This window comes from Mus musculus, chromosome 8 (assembly GCF_000001635.26).
Source record: "Mus musculus strain C57BL/6J chromosome 8, GRCm38.p6 C57BL/6J".
Classification (NCBI taxonomy): domain Eukaryota; kingdom Metazoa; phylum Chordata; class Mammalia; order Rodentia; family Muridae; genus Mus; species Mus musculus.
The window spans coordinates 80,823,249-80,843,769 of NC_000074.6; the positions used below are offsets into that span (position 1 = coordinate 80,823,249).

At 45.2% G+C, this 20,521-nt stretch overlaps 1 protein-coding gene across 8 annotated transcripts in view; it reads right to left on the reverse strand.

The window, feature by feature from the left end:
- The window catches only part of Gab1 (growth factor receptor bound protein 2-associated protein 1), a 116,089-nt gene that overhangs the window by 58,818 nt on the left and 36,750 nt on the right, over nucleotides 1-20,521 (reverse strand). The gene's annotated exons all lie outside the window — the stretch shown is intronic.

The following is a 20,521-nucleotide window of genomic DNA, read 5'->3' on the forward strand; positions in this document are numbered from 1 at the left end:
GTACCTTTTCTAGATTCAGGCCTAGAATTCAGGTTAGACATTAAGTAGGAAGTAAACAGCTTGCCTCATCAGAGACACACAAATTCCTAAAAATACACAAGTTGTGCCATGAACACTGTCAGCAGTTTGACTTCCCAGGCCACCCTCTGCCTCCAGCTGAGACACAGGCATAGCACACCCTAGCTCCTACCATGAAGATGGCTCTACCAGAGGCTGGGAGCTGGAGCAACGGGTGGGAGGAACTAGAATGCCTGCAAGCGGCACGCTACAGTGCATGCCAGCAAGATCCTCCCCATTGGGGCAGCAGGCAAAGCAGTCTTAGCTGCTTTGGGTCAGATTTTGAAGTCTCTGTTCAGCCGTCGTGGCTGGGAGCAGTACCTTACTACATGTGAGGCTGTCCCAGGTGTGTCCCATGGACTATCTCATGCGTGAGTTTTGGGCACAAGAGCTGCTATTGTTCCCTGCTTTGAAATAAAGACAGGGACATGATGGGCTGGATGTCTTATTGTCCCCTCAATAGTAGTGCAGTCTGGTACAATGATCAACTGCAGGCCTGCGTGGTGCAGAGCACAAACAGCCAGTGACTGCAGATGCTGTGTCCTCAGGGAAAGTTCCTTGTTACACAGAGTTTCTCTCTGACATTTTTCCTCTGTGGACTCTCTCATGGATCTGGGCCAGAAACATTAGCTTAGAATTAAGGGATTTATATTTGACTTGTTCACAAATACACTTAATGTACTGCTTACTTTTTATTACATTATAAGGCTATGTGTGTCCACTCCTGTGCACGTGCACGCACGCCTTGCTGCACGCACGCCTTGCTGCACGCACTGGTAAGCACCTTTACCTGCTAAGCCATTTCACCAGTTCCGTAATCTAACTATTACAGCAGATTTATGTAAAACTCAAAAACTCTGAAGGAAGCAGCTTCAGAAGGAAACGTTTTTTACTGTTCAGAAATTCTGTGGAGGTTGCTGAGTGGTGGTGGCGCACGCCTTTGATCCCAGCACTCAGGAGACAGAGGCAGGTAGATATCTGAGTTCGAGGCCAGCCTGGTGTACAGAGCGATTCCCAGGACAGCCAGAGCTACACAGAGAAACCCTGTCTCGAAAAACCACACACACACACAAAAACAATAGATAGTCAGACAGACAAGATTCTACTTCGTCTCATGGAAGGCCAAGCAGTTCACACCACAGTTCATTCCTATAAAACCTAGATTATTAAAAACGAACTCATTCTGCCATCTGTGTCGGCTACAAAGGGGCCATGAAGCGTGGTTAAATAACACAGGCTCTCCTGATAAAAGGCGGCTACACGCCATTACTCTCCCAAAGTCCTGAAAGCAGGAGGGGCCAGTGAGACATGAACATGTGGAAGATGAGAGAGTGAAGGAGGGGCTCCTGGAGGATAAGAGCCTTTTGCCTTTTTCTCTGTAAAAACATCATTCTGCTAGGGAATCCTTTCATCTTCTAGAAAGCTCTGATAATTAAGTGCCAAAATCCACCTAATTTATTCACTCAACAAACATGTACTGAGCACTGACTGTCTCCAGAGTGTTCTGCCAGGGGCTGGATGCACATTAGCAAAAGTCCATCTTGTTGTTATCCTAAGTCAAGCTTGAGAAAAATTCTACATTAATCTGCTTTTGTTCTTCAACAGCTCCAGTCACCAAAGCATAAGGAACCAGACCTCTGCTTTCCTCCGTTATCAGACAGGTGTCCCTCTGTCACAGGGGTCTGGAAGCCCCCTTGTATTTATGCTTCAAGCAGCACAGTGGACTCAGCGGAAACCCCAGCACCCCATCTCGGGGTCTCTCTCTCCTGCTGATCCTTTTAGAAGTTCCTGGTCGTCCACCTGTCTTTCCAATGCTGTGGCCAAGCTCACCAGGTTTTAATCAATATGAGCTGAGTGAAGGACGGGAGGTCTTTGACAGCAGGAGCAAGTCTCTCATTATCTATTAGTCTCCTCATTGTATGCGTGGTTATACAGACTAAGGAAAGAAGAGGCAGCTCACAGGGCCAATCATGTCTCTCCAAATCAAAACCCCCCTTCCCTTGACTGTGGCTGTGGACACACAAGACACCAGCTGTGGGCAAGGTCCTGTCCTTCCAAGTGGCCTGGGCAGCACTCTGTCACTCACAGGGAGCTCAGCTTTTATGATCCTCCTTATGCCGCTCTGCTCCCTGGCACACCCTGAAGTTGGGGAAATGAACCCAGCTGCAGAGTGGAGATACCGTCTATGCCCTCCTATGGATGTATCCCTCTTCTGCCCCAGTCATGAAGAAAGCAAAGAAAAAACACAGAACAATCTGTGGGATGCAGGAGATGAGGATACGCTTGAAATATGGCCTGTCGCCTTAAAAGCAGAAATTCACATGAAAGCTTTTAAAAAATCCTGTGTGTGTGTGTGTGTTTACCCACAGTGGCTACAGAAAGGCATTGGATCCCTAGGAGATAAAGTCCAATCAGTTGTAAGCTGCCTGATGTGGGTGCTGGGAACTGAACTCAGATCCTCTGGAAGAGTGGCAAGTGTTCATTTCTCTAGCTCCTCTAAACAACGTTTTATACTCTCTTCACCCTCACCAATAACTTCCTGCTTTGCTCCAAAAATCCATCTCTGAACAGTGCTTCTTCAAGCGTTACTTCAAATCAACCGTGCTTTCTGTTGGCTACCACTCTTCAGAAGCACAAAGTCCCAGCTATGGCAATGGCTCACAGTTTACTAAGCTGCAAAGTGTGGCACAAACTCTTGGTGACTCTTATAATTTCATTTCTCCATTTTCCCTAGCAAATGTCAGCAAGCGTCTGAAAAGGGCGAGACAGTAAATGTGGTGTGCTTTGAAGTCTATATGGTCTCAGGGAACTGAGCTCATTCACTGTGCTATATGAAAGGAGACACAGACCCTCCACAGGCCAAGGGCATGGCTATGTCTCAACATGATTTATTTGCAAGTACAGGTGACACGATTGGCACCACCGATCCCTCATCCCTACTCTACGCTAACAGAACACGTGTGTATCTCCCAGCCTCCCCTGCAGCCATGGACAAATGACTGTTGTGTATAATTGGGCATGAATGCAGACGGCCACACAAATCAAGACCGTCTCCCTTTTCTTGAGCTGAAATTAGAATTATCTGACTGCGAAGGTCAGGCCAGCTTTCAGAATGACAAGAGAAACAAGCTGGAAGGAATCACCTGGGCTGGAGGAAGGAGCAGGAGGGACAGAGAGACGTAGGGAAGGATGGAGAGAGGGAGGGGGAGAGCAAATAAACCAAAGTGGGTTTGTTGTTTAGTTCAATGGGCTTTGGAGATCTTTCATAAAGACTTGCATTTCCGTGCGTAGTTCTGGGCAGGAGACTGTAATTGACTCAGAAAGGAAAAGTAACTTTATTTAACGAACCCCAGTGATCCAAGCACAGTTCCACACCGTGGAATCTCGTGACTCGCCATGATTTATTAATAGCAAAGTCTCTAATATCTCGGAGAGGCCAAGTCAGTGCTATGCTTTAACACGCAACCTCCCTCTTACCTTTAAAATAAGTGTTACTATTGTCACTTTTAGAAACGAAGTTTGGGAGCAGTTGTACAGATGTCTTTGGGGACATAGAATTCTTAACCACATTCTTTCTCCCAAATCAACTCCCTTGGTGGAAAAAACAAACCACAGCAACATGCAGTCAACTGTAGGCCGATGCTTAAGAGATGGCTTTGTGACTCTGGGTTTCAACTTTCAAACTGAAAAGCACCTCTAAGATTCACTGGCAGATGGCTCTGGTTTAATTATGACTCTCCTTTAAGAGCCAACTAAACCAATAACACAAGATTAAATGCCTTACCCAGATTCCTTTGAAAAACTATGAGAATGCCAAGTGGATTTCATCAGAGAGCCCAAGGACTGCCAACCCCCAGTCCTGGCCTCGTGGCCGGTGTCCTTACCTCTTCCTCGCTTGCCCAGTGGACCTTAACAATCTACACGCTTACTCCCCGCACCAGGTGCAGCAGTGGCAAAATCTACTTGAAGAAGTGATTTTCCTGCCCTGTCTGTCTGGTGTGGCATCCATCCCTGCTGGAGGTTTGGCACCCTTGATGGGGGCCATCTGGCTCCGTTTCCTTCACTGCCACAGCCTTTCTTGTCCTATGCGGCCTGGGAGATCAAGGACAATCAGGTACACCCTCAATCTATATCACAAGTAGATAAACTCAAGTTAGTTGCAAAAATAGTTGACCTCACTTCAAATAAAAAGAGAAGACTGTTTCAGAGGTTGGTTTGGTTTTTTTTTTTAAGTGGGGATAAAAGTTGATTATTTGAAAATTGTACTGATTCAATAGCTATGAATAATAGCCAATTAAAATAATTATTCTAATTAATTGTTGCCAATCAAAAGACTTCTATTATATATGTTCATACGTTTTATATATTGTCACTTTTACAAAGGGTAAATCTTTTGTATATAAACATAAAGTTTGCATAGTCTCAAACTTTGAAACTAATTACTTTTAAAGTTAGAACAGAACCACGAGGTGAGCGTGGGTTTCCAGGTGAGGAATCCCAGCATCTTAGGCTTTCTATGGCTGTGCTCAAACACCTCAACCAAAAGCAGCCTGGAAAGGAAAGGGTTTACTTCGCTTACACTACTACATCATAGCTCATTGTTGAAGGAAGAGATAGGACAGGAACTCAAACAGGGCAGGAACCTGGAGGTAGGAAAGTATGTGGAGACCATGAGGGACTGCTGTTCACTGCTGCTTCTCACTCATGGCTTGCTCAGTCTGCTTTCTTTTACAGCACACAGGACCATCAGCCCAGGCTGTGACCATCCACAGTGAGCTGGACCCTCCCACATCAATGGCCAATGTAGTGAGGACATTTACTCAACTGAGGCTCCCTCTTCCACACTGACTATAGCTTGTGTCAAGGAGACAAAGACAGCCGCATACCCATTTCTTAGGGAAGCATGGGGAGGGAGATCAGGAGTCCAAGGGCAGCCTGTATTCCATGAGACAACGCCTTAATTTTTTTATTTAAAAGGCACAGGGGTGTTTGGGAGATGGTACAGTCAGTAAAATGTTTACCATACAAGTATGAAGATCTGAGTTTAATTCCCAGCACCAAGTAATAGCAGTAATCCTACCTCTGAGGAGGCACAGGCAGGACCTGGGATCCTTGCCCAATCAGTTTAACGAAATCTGTGAGTTCAATGAGAGAGTCTCTCAGAGAGTAAGACGGGGAGCAACGAGGAAGGTACCCATGTCAGCCTCTGACATATAAATGCACGCACATGGGCACACAAACAAACAGAAATGGTCTTTAAAAAGGAAGAGAAGGCGACGTTTTCAAACCCTGCTTTTTAATTTTAGTGCATATTTTTCTCTAACTCTTTATAAGAAAAAGCATATCAGATACAGAACTATGCAGCTATTTAAATAATATTTGCCAAGAATGGTCTGGGATGTGGGAAATATGCTCACATATTATGCTTTATAAACCTAGGTTTCCAAACCATTTAAAGTATTTTTCCAAAGCAAATGATCAGGGCTGTTGGATGCAGTGGTGCCCACAGAAAGAGACACGGGAGAATTAGAGAGTTCAGGGCTAGCCTGAGATTCTATCTTTAAAAGCAAGGGAAAAAAGATATATGTATATGAAAGTAACTATCTCAACATTTTAACAGGTTTTCTATGATTGGTTTAATAATTGTTTTCTTCTTTATAACGTAAGAATTTGAATTTCTAGAAAACATTGTACAAATATGGTTTTATTATTTATTTAGGATGTTTATAGAGTTTAACTCAGGGTCTCACATATGCTAGGCAAGTGTCTACCGAGTTACACACCCAGCTTACACACACGCACACATGGACACACTCAGAAACATGTACATACATGCGCATGCATGAGTGAACACACAAACACACACACACACACACAGATTTTTTTAAAGATGAAGTCTCACTGTGTATTTAATTTTTATCTGAACTCTAGACTTTCCTGCCTCAGCCTTCCAATTGCTGGAATTAAAGACATACCACTATACTGGGTCCATCATTCATCCATATATATATTGTAAGAGAACTAGGTATAAAAATACCACAGCACTAAAAGAATATACTTCTCCTTTCATTGTATTGAGAGGATAAAAAAAAAGTAGTCTGAGGGATAGAACAAGCTCTTGTCTCTGAATCATTGGACTCTAGAAAGCTCACAAATAAACAGCAAGAGAAGGCTCAGGGGCAAAACAGTGGATCTCTCAGGGATGCAACAATGTCTCAGGGACGCAACAGTGGATCTCTCAGGGATGCAACAGTGTCTCAGGGACGCAACAGTGGATCTCTCAGGGATGCAACAGTGTCTCAGGGACGCAACAGTGGATCTCTCAGGGATGCAACAGTGTCCCAGGGACGCAACAGTGGATCTCTCAGGGATGCAACAGTGTCTCAGGGACGCAACAGGATGCAACAGTGGTACTCTCAGGACAAATCAGCAGCTACCACAATACGTCAAAATACAGGGTCTAAACACCACAACACGCCTGAGTGATGTCCAGATTTTATTAAACTGACAGCAAAAACAGAGGGGGTGGGTGTAGTTCTCATGTATCTGTGGTCATTATGATGTAGAATTTTCCTAGGAATTATGATTCACAATTACTGTTCTTGAATTGAGAAAATAGAAGAAAGCCCCACCGAAACTGTTGAAATAATAATGAAGTGAATGCGCATCACAATTTAACAGTGGCTAATGCCAGTAGCAATCAGTTTTTACTTCACAGTGGAAAACCACCCCTAATCATTTACGAACACAGTTAAAAGAAACTTTAAGTCTGGACAATGCCATCTTCCCCATTCCCACCAAACCCAAAACAGAACCCGAGGCTACACCAGTATATTCAGTTATTATTAGTTACAAACAATTTTTTAAAAGCTCAATGGCACAGGCAAAGACCACTGTTCTGTCTCACTCTGAGGTCACACGATCCTTGAGCACTCTTTCCCAGACTGTATCTCCCCTGGCAAACAATATCTCCTTTCATGATGCCAACAGACCATCAAAACAGCCTCCGATCCCCCGAGCGTCTGTGCTCATCAAAGCATGGAACCTTTCCAGAGCCAAACAAGGAGTATTCCAGCAAAGAGCAGGTAGGAAGTTCAGGAAAATGCCTAATAACATTCCGCTGCCGTTTCCCAGGCCCCAAATACCAGAGCAGAACAAACAAGTGTGTGCTTCAACCACACTCCGAGGAGGAAGACTTTCACTGACTGTCACTAAGGACTCTCTCCCAGCAGTATTCCACTAACATGAGAAAAACAAAAGCCAACACCAAAGCACAGACCTGACCTAGCATATTATAAAGTGCCTACAGATACAGCCAGGCTCACTCAACAATTCTACCTGCAATTAGTAGACAGGAGTTTGTGCAATGACGTCACAAAGGACAAAGAAAGATGCGACACACACAGGAGTAGTCAGCCTAAGCAGAGAAGAGCAGCCCGTGGGGAAAACTAGAGACAGTGAATGGGCTTCAGATCTACTTACACAAATATGATGGAGAAAACAAACACACCTTTCATGTGGGCTGCCTAGAGAGGCGGCTTCCCTGGCCCCCGACTCCTATCATCCTGCTCATGGCCAGTCCAGGAAAGTAATATATGACTTCAGTAATGCTGCCTGGCCTTCACCCAAGTCAATGACTTCAACTGCTCCACATTAATAACAAAAGCCAGCCAGAGTGGATGCAGGGAGCAGGGAAGAGAAGAAAGACCAGGGCAGCTTCTAAGAGAACAGCTACCTCTTGTTAAAGAGGCGGCCAAGGCCTGAGTGTTCGGAAGCAAGAGTTTCCTCCAATGAGCTATTAGCTGCTAAGAAGCCTGCTGTCGGCCCATGAGATTTTAAAGCCTGGTCCACACTGAGCTCTAACAACACAAAGAGCTTCACTGCACAACACTGTAGGCGTGTTCTCTGCACTCTACACGACTCAGAGGCTGCTGGACTTCAATAGTCCAATCGAACATTTGCCATTAGCCTCCGTTTGCAGAGCAGGCAAATGAGGTACTGATAGGAAGACACTCTTCAAGAGCACAGTGAGCTGATGCACATGTAGGCTGTCTGGCTCCAGAGGCTATGGTTAAAGCCACTGTACTTCACTCTCATACTGTGAGTGCTCCAGGCTCACAGCTCAACCCTATGGGGCTAGAGACACTGCAGGTGAGCTGCCCACACAGAAAGAGGGCAAGATGCTGACCTTTGCTGAGCGCCCACTTTGTGTCAGATCCTGTCTTATTCTGCTTTCTATTGCTGTCATAAGGACCATGACCCAAAGCAATTTGGGGAAGGAAAACATTTAATTGGCTTACACATCTTTTACTTTTTATTTTTTATTTCTGACTTAGATGTTTTCTTTTATTATTATTATTATTATTATTATTATTATTATTATTATATCTTTTCTTTTCTTTCTTTTTTTGGGGGGCGGGGGGTTCGAGACAGGGTTTCTCTGTATAGTCCTGGCTATCCTGGAACTCATTTTGTAGACCAGGCTGGCCTCGAACTCAGAAATCCACCTGTCTCTGCCTCCAGAGAGCTGGGATTAAAGGCATGCACCACCACGCTTGGCCTTTTCTAGATATTTTCTTTATTTACATTTCAAATGTTATCCCCTTTTTTGGTTTCCCCTCTGAAACCCCCCTCCCCCCTCCCCCTGCTCACCAATCTACCCACTCCCACTTCCTGGACCTGGCACCCCCCTACACTGGGGCATCGAGCCTTCTCAGGGCCAAAGGCCTCTCCTCCCATTGATGACCGACTAGGCCATTGCTACATATACAGCTGGAACCATGGGTCCTACCATGTGTACTCTTTGGTAGGTGGTTTAGTCCCAGGGAGCTCTTGGGGTACTGGTTGGTTCATATTGTTGTTCCTCCTATGGGACTGCATGGCTTACACATCTAATCGCAGTCCATCCTAGAGAAGGCAAGGCAAGACTTCATGGAGGAGCTCTGCTTACTAGTTTGCTCAGCTTGCATATTTATACAACCCATGGCCACTTGCTCAGGGGCAACACCACCCACAGTGGGATGGACTCTTCCATATCAATCATTAATCAAGAAAAACACCCCATAGACTTGCCTATGGGCCAATCTAATAAAGGCATTTTCTCAGTTGAGGTTCCCTCTTCCCATGTAACGGGTCAAATATAAGACTCTGGGGAGTTGGGTACCTTGTTTAAAATCATTGAGAGGTAGTGCTGGCATCGAAACCCTCCATGTTCCTATCCCCACAGAAAGGTTAACTCTACAGGTGGCTCCCTCAGTCAACAGCTGAGGTCAATCATCCATATTTTAATGGACACTTCTTTGGGTGTGGGCAGGGACACAGGAAAGGGAAAATGTATGCCTGCAAACTCCAGTACAGCACAAATTCTCAAGCCCTATAGCATGTCCCCAGAGGGCTCATGCTGAGCAGTGCTGTTCAAAGACTGCATTTCTGGCATAGGGAAGCCAAGCCTCTATAAGTCATGGTGCATTTTACACTAGACCTCTGCCAAAATGCTAAGAAGTGATTCATTTTTACAGTTTAACCAAACTGGAGATCCTGCTACTATGAAGAATCCTGAGATTAAATTCTTTTGTAAAGGCTACAGTTCTTTTTATAATAATCTAACTTTCTTACTCCTTTTCAGAAGCAGCGATAGTCAATTTTACACAGATCTCTTAAGGTATAATATATAGTCGCCCACATTATTTGACATGAGCTTGCTAGGTGGGTTGGCCTTAAACTAGAAGAATGGGCCACTCTACAGTCAGTCCCCCTCTGTGTCTGTCTGCATCTCTATGGATTGCTAAATTGCCTATCATGACAGCATATGAATTAATCTGCAGTTAACAGCTTGGCTAAGGCTATCTTGAATTAAAAAGAGTAGGCATCAAAAGCCTGATGATTATAATTATAGAAGCATAGCGAGACTGTGACTCACAGGTAAGAGGGCTTCGAGATGTAATCTTCCGATGTTGTGGAGAGGAAGGCCAGGGACTAATAGTAAGAATGAGGGGTGAGAAAAGAGGCAGAGGGGGCTAAGAGGGGAAGTATGTTCAAGATAGGTAGATGACAGACAGACAGACAAACGACTGCCAGACAGACAGACAGTAGACAGAGTATGATACATCAATATGTAGGGATCAAGATAGATGGGGACTTGGGAATTGAAGTCCAGGAGTTAAGTAAATGATGTTCTCCAAGTCTTTACGAGACTCAGTGAAAGAACCACTGGGCCCATCGTAACACAAGCCCTGCAATGCTAACACCACACTAATGGAACCCACGGAGGAAAAGGAACCTGTCCTTCCTGACACCTCACTTCTTCATTGTCCTGCTCAGTAAACACCCCATGCCCAGAAGAGAGGGTGAGAGGAGACTACCTCTGGCTTCAATCTAGTCTAGGATCTCAACACCTACTTCTGTAAAGTTGGTGACAAACTTACAGTGGCTACAAAGTGTGACAAGACGTTGATGTCCTCTGAAATGACTCAAGGTTGGCAGGTGGGAGATCCTTTTACTCAAAAATGAAAAAAGGGTACCTTCTAATCACCAACACTGTTACTCTGCCTGCTCCTTGAATGGTGACACAAACACTGATACCTTAACGACTTCTAGGTAGCTCAGTGGTCTGCCCTGGCAGAGAACCCAGGTTCTGCTCCCACAACCCATATGGTGGCTCACAACTGCCTGTAACTCCTCTTCTCACCTCCACCTTGGCACCAGGGGTCTGGTGACGTGAAGCTCCCTGACATCAGAGGGTAGCCAGAGCTGGGCCTGTGAGACCTGAAACTGGGGGTGATGGAGAAAGCATGCAGGGACTGGGGACGATGAGACTTAAAAGACACCTTTTCCAAGCTATAGACTTCATTAGTGTTTTAGCTGTGTTTTCACTTTGACTCCTGAACATAAGTTGATGCCAAGGTACCACTGACCCTGCTTGGATGAAAACATCTCTGGCCTGCACAACAACATCTATTAAGAGATGATGGGATAAATAAATGCTGAGAGCCTGCCACCCTCACCACCACACATGATGTCCTGTTTCTACAGAGCGTTCCACTTTACATTCTGACCGACCGACTGCAAAGTTAAGGATCACGTTATTATATGAGCTAATAATAACCACAGTGACGCCTTTCTCCACCATTCCTTTGCATTTTCTTTTAAACATGTGTAGACATCCACAGAGCCTGTGCTCACAGAGCAGTATACATAGTGCGGAAAGCTGAGCATTTCAGTGAAACACAGGACCTTCACAAAACTCCCACATACGAAGATGGGAGATTACAATGAGAAGTGGGAAAGTCCCCTCTGCCCTGAGGCCGTGCCAAGGCATCTGACACGGTCATGTCTGCCAGGACTCCCCAGTTATTCAACCCAGAACCCATTTTCTTTTCTTTTGGTTAAATCAGCATAGATATTGAAATGTTTCAAAAAGTTCCAAGTAGCATTTCATGTAGGAATAATTAACTTCTTGATGTCTGCCAAAAGATTTGTTCTGAGAAAAATGTCTCCCTGCTAAGAGATTTCAAATACAAAGTGCAGAGAGGCAGGCAGGCAGGCTTTGCAGTTATTAATTTTGAACAAGTAAATCACCAACATACATAGTCAAAAAAATTTTCAGAGAGATTATATCAAGTTTAATATTTAAAAGAGGTTACAAAAAGAGAGAACAGAGAAAATTGAAAGCCTGATCTGCCGATGAAGCAAGGAAAACATGAAGAAAACATGAAGAAAACAGCTCCTGAAGCCTCCTGCTACCTTCCGAGTTACACAGAAACATGCATCCACAACTTTTAGAGACATTTGTGTTACATCTAGGTGAGACTGTCTAGGGTCTACCTGAAACCAAATAAAAGAAAAAAGAGCCATCTAAACAGAGCACAGGACACCAAAGGCCAAGAAAGCGCATGTCAGTGAGATTTTACCCTACCTCAGAAATAGGTGGATGACTCCAGAGCACAGCGTCCTGCCATTTTTCTCTTGTGATCTCGCTAAAGAGAAGTTCTCCAAACAGAATCTTTGAAAAGACAGAGTAAGAATAATAGATAGAGATCAAAGCAGAAAGAGCTGACACGCAAGAGAGACTCTGAATTGCCTCATGTTGGTCCCAAAAGCGTCCCTCCGCTGCCCACCCTCTGTAAGTCCTGATGGAAAAACAACATAAACCCATTTAAAAGCTGTTTGTAATCAGAAAGTACAAAGTGTGAGAACCAAATTCTCTAGGTTATTGAGATGAGTCTTAAAATAACCACAAGCAGCTAATATTTAATTTGGTGTTCTTACCTTCATGTGAGGAAACCTAGTAAGACCCAAACGCCCCTTATAAAACAACAACCCACAGTAGGAGTCACACAATGAGCCTCGTCGCAATTCTCAAGAGAGGAAAAACCAAGTTGGTTTTTTGGCACAGGTGAAGGGGAATCAAATCATTGTCTCTTTCTTGACATGAGTACTTAAATCTCTCCAAGAAGCTACAGTACACAGTACTCCAGGGCTACGCCAGAAGGCAGGTTCCGGTGACTCATAGAGTTTGCTCAGTTCGTTTGAACTGGAGAAATGCTTACTATGTATCTTACATTTAAAGAAGAGTGGGTCTAGACACTACTCTTCCTGGGATGTTAATAAGGCCATATAAGTCTGTACTTTCTTAGGGCTGGTGAGACAGGCCAGCAGGTAAGGATGCTTTACCAACAAGCCTGCTGACCTGACTTGGACCCTTGCGGCCCACATGGTAAAAGGAGAAAATCAGCCCCTGCAAGTTGTCCTCTGACCTCTCTACATACATGCCAGGATTCCCATGCATCCGCTCATGCCACAGTAAATAAATAAGTGTAAAAACGTTTACCGTAAAACAAGTTCACCTTTTGTAAATAAACTTGAACCAAATAATCATACAATTCCAACCCAGTCTTAACACACATACAGTCTTCTCCTCCTCTCTTCTTCTCCTTCTCCTTCTCCTTCTCCTTCCTCTTCCTCCTCCTCCTCCTCTCCCTCTTCTTCTTCTTCTTCTTCAAATATTCACTAATTCAGAGCTGGGGTAGGGAGGAGTGCCCCAGAGGGCAATAGTTTTCAGTCCTTTCCAAAGCTGAACGTCTATAATTTGCTGATGGCCCTGCTCAGCATTTACCAGAGAGCTTAAGGCTCCTTGCTCCCAGGGGAATTTGGCTATGGCTGGAGACATTTTGGATGTCAGATTTTTTGAGGGGTGGAGAGCACAGCATTCAATGATTAGAGACCAAATACACAATTAATTAGCACAGGCATCAAAACAGTCTCACAGGCCAAAATGGCAGCCATGCCAAGGCTAAGACCCACTGCAGGCTAAAGTAGGGGAAACTAGACAGTCAAGAGTTGAAGGCCATTCCCAGCATCTCCTATTCTGAGGCAAGAGAGCTCAAAGTCAGATCCTCCTCTCAATCTCCATCCCTCGGTGACCAGTGCTGGGAGCCAAGACAGTAAGTGGTGATTCTTGCCTTGCAGGGACCACCAACTAGCAAAGGACACAAAGCCACCAGAACAGCAGGGTATGAAGTAGGCAGGAGCCTTACAGAAACCCACAGGATCTTTAGAGGGAATCTAAATGGAATTTAATCTTCAGCTATTATTAAGGTGCTTTCATCGATGAATTTTATCTTTTTAATTAATTGATTCTATATGCATGAGTTTTGTCTGCATGTATATTTGTGTTCCAGTGTGCCTGGTGCCCAGAGAGGCCAGAAGTCACAGATAATTGTGCAGTGCCATGTAGGTGCTAGGAACTGAACCCAGGTCCTTTGGAAGAGCAGCCAGTGATCTTAATCTCTAAGCTATCTCTCCAGTGCTCATTGATGAATTTAAAGTAGATACATTCAACCAAAAAGCTTGGTCATATTCAAATGTTTCCAATCTAACAAAATCATGCCAGTTGTTCCTGAGTCACCTTTTAAGGCTATGACCCAAAATCCCATGAGCAGAAATAACAGTACTGTAATGGCCGCTGAGTGTTAGTTCAAGGAAATCACCTGAAGCGGAAGTCTTGCTTAAAGGGAGGGGGGGGGATCTGCCTGCTTCCGAGGACATTCTGCATTGTGTGGGGTCCCTGCAAACTCAGACACTTCTGAAAATGAGTCTGTCCAGGTGGGGCAAGAGCAGAGTCCATCAAAGCCACCACCCCAATGGTGGCATTTCACCATCAGCCCATGTGGACAATGGTGCCCACATGTACTCTGTGTCAGCCATGCTGAACAACTATAAGCGTGACTGCTACATCTTCTTGTCAGCTGAAAATCATTTACAAGTAAAGGACAGACACAGGACCCCTGGAGTAAAGGACAGACACAGGACCCCTGGAGTAAAGTCCACAGACTTCACACACTGTTGGTGCCTTTTCTTCAGGACACACACATAAACATTAAGTAGCTTCTTTACTTTAAATGTAGCTTAAACAAAAACAAAAACAAAAACAAAAACCTGGCCCTCTGCTCAGCCTAAGAACCACTCTCAGTGGACTTCTTTATTAGGCAAGAAATGGCTTTAATAATTCTCCTTTGAAAGTCACATTGTCAGTCACTCATGGTGAGGCACATCTGTAAGTGAGGTAGTTCAAGGCCAGCCTTAGCAACTGAGTGAGCTTAAGGATAGCCTGAGCTATATGGGCCTCCCTCTCAAACAAAAGAAAGTCACAATCAGCCACAGTCATTTAAGCAGAGTTAATATGTGATATAAGCCACAAAGTGGTAGTGCATGCCTTTAATCCCAGCACTCAGAGGACAGAGGCAGGTGGATCTCTGTGAGTTCCAGGTCAGCCTGGTCTACAGACAAAGTTCCAGGATTGACAGGGCTGCAGAGAGAAACCTTGTCTTGAAAAACATAAAGAAAGCAAACATGTCAATCACATTTACTTATTTATTTTTGTGTGTGTGTGGGGGGGGGGGCACAGATGCTGTAGCCCTCGTGCAGAAGTCCAAGGACAGCTCACAGGAATCAGTTCTCTCTTCCTACCATGTAGGCCCCAGGGATTGAACTGACCTGAGATCATAAGTTAAAAACTAAGCCAAACACATTCCCTAGTGCTTTGGCAGATAACTAAGACTGAATACAAGAAGGAATGTGGCTCCCGAACGGAGGCCAGATGAACTGGACAGAGCCCAACAGCAGTCGACACAGCAGCACGGACCACAGGGCAGAGCCTAGTCTCCTCCCACTTTCTTTTAAGGTTTACCAGAAGCAAGAGGAAAATACCAGAAGAAAGGGTGGCGTGCAAAGACAAGAGATTTAGCTTCCATTTCTACCTAACCATTCCAGATAATGAATGAGTTAGAGAAGAGCTAAAAGTGACTACTTTAAATTGTGGTCATGTCTCATCTTTAAGGACCAAGAAGCCACTGCAGTCAATGCTTGGATAAAATGAGACTGTGGATGACAGAGTCAAGAGTGCTCACTGTTAACTGCCATGCCATCTTGGAAAAAAAATCATTTCAGTTGTTGTTTGTGGTTTCTAAAATGGATTTACTTATTTTTATTTTATGTGTGTGTTTGCCTGAATGTATGTCTGTGTATCACATGCATACTTGCATGCATGCATTTATACATGTATGTATGCATATATGTCTGTGTACCACATGTATACTTGCTGCCCACAGCAGCCAGAAGAGGGTGTTGGCTCCCCTGAAGCAGTTGTTATAATTGTTTCTGTGTGCCACCATATAACAAGGGCAGCAAATGCCCTTAGCCACAGAGCCACCTCTCCAACCTCTCCAGCTCCCTGCAATGCCATTTTAAAAGAAAAGTCACTTAAGAGACTGGGAACAGCCTGGTACTATTTCATCATTTAAGGAAACAATTGAATTAATCACCTAGATGAAGACTGCAAATGTGCTTATCAGTTCTGCAAATGGCAAAGTAAGGGTGAGAGACAATATTCAAAAGGATCTCAGGCTGGAAAAATGGCTCAGCAGTTAAGAACACTGACAGTTCTCCCCAAGGACCCCGGTTCAATTCCCAGCACCTACTCAACAGCTCACTATTAACTATTAACTAGTTAACTTATTTAACTGCCATAACCACATGAAACTCCAGTTCCAGGAGATGTGACACCCTCTTCTGTCCTCCACCGGTCCCAAGCACACACACAAAGCACAAAAACACATAAAAAGCCAAACATGCACACATAAAAATAAACAAATTAAAAAAATAAGATCCTGACAGAAAATAAAGTGTGGAAAGCAAAGAACTTATAATTTTAAGAGAGAGAAATCTAAGTTACTATACTGTACACAGGAATAAACTGAACAAGGGAAGCGGCCTAGCAATACTTTGACACTGAGAACCAACCAGAGCATTCTTCTACTTTTATTCTTTTACGGGTACCTCAATCGTCAACTGCCTAATTAAACAAAACAACAAAACAAACAAACAAAAACCTAGCTCAAGGGCTGGAGAGATGGCTCAGCGGTTAAGAGCACTGATTGCTCTTCCGAAGGTCCTAGGTTCAAACCCCAGCAACCACGTGGTGGCTCACAACCATCCGTAATGAGATCTGATGCCCTCTTCTGGGGTGTCTGAAGAAAGCTACAGTGTACTTACATATAATAAATACATAAATCTGTAAAAACAAAACAAAACAAAAAACAAAAAACAAAACCTAGCTCAAGGAAAGAAAGTCAAAAGGCATTAGAAGAAACCACACCTGGAGACACCAGGTGCCTTCTGAGAGCAGCAGTTTAAGAGGCGATATTAATTATACACAGAAAGATTCGCACAGTTAAGGGACTGAAATCATGCTGTGTGATCAATTTGATCTAACTGGAAAGGCTGAGCCCAGAACCAGGGACATGGTGGCTTTCTTCAAGGTGGCAATGGAGAGACCTTATAAACACTTCCTAGTTTGCTGCTGTCTGTCCGAAGCACTCTAAGGCTTGCTTGACAGGAAGAAAGTACGTGGGACTTCTTGGCTCTCATCACTCATCCACAGGGTGATGAGGCAGTCCGGCTGGGCTTCTTGGCAACTGCATCACCTGGTTGAGGCATAAGGAATTGAAACCTTATTGAAACCACAGTTTTCTCGTGACCGGGGTTAACTGCTCTTTGTCTCCACTGTTAGGGCTGGCAGACAGCATGTTTTATATTCACTGGCTCCATATCAGTCGTTACCCTTCAAGATGCCTCTGTCTGACACTGGGCACCAAGAACAAATCATGCCCACACTAGCTGTGCAGTAAGTGTGAGCTGAGCCAATGGAGGACTGTTAAAGAAATAACAATGAAACTGTCTGGATAGAAAAGACAAAGGCAAGAAAGTAGCTTTGTCTTGTAGAGTTTCAAAAAAGGGAGAGAGAAACAGGTGGCCAGGTGAGACAAGGCCAACAACCTGAATTGGATCCCCAGATGCTATGTGGTAGAAGGAAGAACTGACTCCCACAAGATATTTTTTGAACTCAACAGGAGTGCGGTGGACTGCACACTATAGTACATGCCACCCTCCCCTACATCCAAAAACAAACAAACAAGCAAACAACAAGTTTAGGAAAACAAGAAGTTACAGGAAACAGATGTCAATGCAGAGACAACTCTTTCTAGAGGGATGGTTCAGTGATGTAGGTAGGCCCATTGGAGCAGAAATTTGTTCCCCTTAGCTGAATATACTAAGTTGGATGCAGAGTAAATACAACTTTAGGATACTTGACAGGGTAACTTCACACATCTTTGAGTTAACAAATCCTCCCACAGAGTTCCCTGATGTCAACGTGGAAGACATTTGTGCTAGACAGTGTCCACCTTCCCACCAGAGTACACTGCATTGAGTCCTGCCCTGCTTCCTGACAAGGCACCCATTATATGGATCGGCCTGGAGGTGAGAATGGAGGCTGTGGTGAGGGGCATGGTTCCTGGCAGACCTCGCTCCTGCAAAGCAGCCCTTTCTACAGCCACCTCCCTGTCCAAGCTTTGAACAACCACAACCAACATCTACCCCAAGAACAGCAGAGTCCAAGACACTTGACATCAGCTAAAGGGAAAACAAAAACTAAGGCCCCAGGAGTCAAGTTTCTCCCCTCTTCTCAAATGAGCTGTGTGGTCCTGCTCACGGGTTCCTCTTCTTGAAATCAATTTCTCTTCTCAGAAAGCAATTTAGCCATAAAACACAACAAATGTTTTGCCATGCTGATAGGAGCCCATAGTTTTTTTCGTTTCTTCAAAGCTAGAGCAAATCATCTTATTTTTTCTCCAAAACAAAACAAAACCCTGTGGATAACTACAAACTACAGCTGGCACAGGAGCAGGGGCTCCTCCCTTGCACTTGAAAATTACGAGTGAAGACTACAACGTGCACAGAGTGTAGAATACAAACGCCAGAAACCTTTAAGAGTTTAACATTGATTTGCCCACCCCAACCCGGCCAAGGGGCAGAGCAGATGGCAGGCCTCTCTATTCATTCTAACTTGGAGCCTGGCTTGGTGGCCAAAGCTGTCTTACGCCTAGGACTCATAAAAACCAAACCAAACCAAATCACATCCGGGCAGCACAGAAAGAGACCTGTGGACCACCATGGCATCCATAGACCTGCCCTCCAGCACACAGCACAGGCAGGCCACAGACATACACTTGCCACGACACCATGCAACATGGATGGAGGACTTGTCCAGGGGCCCACCAGCTGTGTGTCCAGTGTGCAGCACGAGCCACCACGATATGCAAGTATGTGGTGGTCAGATGAGAGAGAAAGAAGTGGAGCAGCTTGGGCATGATGAAGGAGATGGAACGAGAGACTGGAGGATGGAGAGGAGTAGCTTGTTGTGAGTGGCCAGCCCTGCCTGTCACTTGGGGCCATGGCGAGGTCCCAGCCTGAGCTGCCACTGAAGACCACGTGTGAGTCCATGCCTATGTAGTACAGGGGTCACTATCAATGTCTGTGGTTTGTATTACCACTAGAGAACTTGGAGATGTCTCTGGTCAAGGCAGTCACTGTACCTGCCCCCTCGCCAGTTGCAGCACTCAGGAGAGCAGGCTCGACAATTTGCCTGGGCAGCGCAGTAGGGCTGGATCAGGTTGAGGGGATCACGCGGATATCCAGGGGATGCCCTGCCTCTCATTGGGTGCACCACTCTGTAAAGCAGGCCCTGTGCTTCGCCTAGACAGAAGAGTAGAGCTGGTCCTGGCAGTGTGTGTGTGTGTGTGTGTCAGCCCTAAGGGCAGGAATATGGGAGAGCTGACCCCGTTACTCATCTGCCTTGGGATGGGACTGATGCAGAGGTGACGGCCCCTGTTCCTCGTCACCTCCAGCACTCAAGAAAGCTGCCCACAGGGTCATGACCTTGGGAGAGTTAGTGCTGCCCATCACCAGCTCCAACACTCAGATGAGTGAGCCCTACACCAGCACAGATGGACCTGGTTAAGGGGGCACTGGTGAGCCAGCCCTAAGGGTGTGAGAACAGGAGAGCTGGCCCAGCCCCTCAAGGTTACAGTACTTGGAGAGGGCCCTGAACCTGAACTGGGCAGCATCAGAGCTGGCTCTGAAGGGGTGGGTGCTGGGAGTGGTAACCTAGCCAGAGCTTGCTCTGGTGGTGTGGATAACAGAGAGCCGGTGGGCTGACTAGCTCAGCTATCCCCCAGGCCCACACCCAGGGCTCTGAACTGCCTTACCCCCAAATCTGTGTCATCTGTGAAAGGTTGGATGCATGGAAGGGCCAGTCCTGCTGTTCCAAAGCTGCAGGGTCTCCATGGCACAGGGCAACAACAGAATAACTGGGAGTTCTGGTGAGGATCCAGTATTGATGGTGTCCCAGAAGCCAGAGACCAGGAACATAGACCAGTGACTCATGTCAATGCACATTTGCAAGTGAAGATGTGTGGACAGAGGGCTACACTGTGGGACACACTGTGACACACTACAGCTTCCACAATGTGTGTGTGTGTATGTTTTGGGAGGACGTTGCAAAGGAGAAGGGTAGATATGAGGGGGTGGGGAGATTAGTGGGACTGGGGTGCAAAGAGAATCAATAAAAAGTTTAAAAAAAAACACCCAGAAAGAAAAATGAATTTGTTGTCTTTTAAGACCCTAGATCATGTTGGATCATGTTGGATATTAAAAAATAAAAACAGGGCTGGAGAGATGGCTCAGGGGTTAAGAGCACTGACTGCTCTTCCAAAGGTCCCGAGTTCAAATCCCAGCAACCACATGGTGGCTCACAACCATCCATAATGAGATCTGATGCCCTCTTCTGATGTGTCTGAAGACAGCTACAGTGTACTCATATATAATAATAAATAAATCTTTAAAAAAAAACAAAGTTAGTAGGAAGATCAACATGTGAATGCAGTTCTCAGTGTAAGACTAACACCCCACCCCCACCCCCCGCCACCCAAGAACCAGGCTAGTAGCACCAGAGGCGGTGTTCCACCATACATGCCTCTGTTGCCATAGGAAAAAGACCAGTTATTTGCAGATGTCAGTGTCTGTTAAATAATCTTAATTTTCTAAATCCGGCTGTTGATTTTCCTTC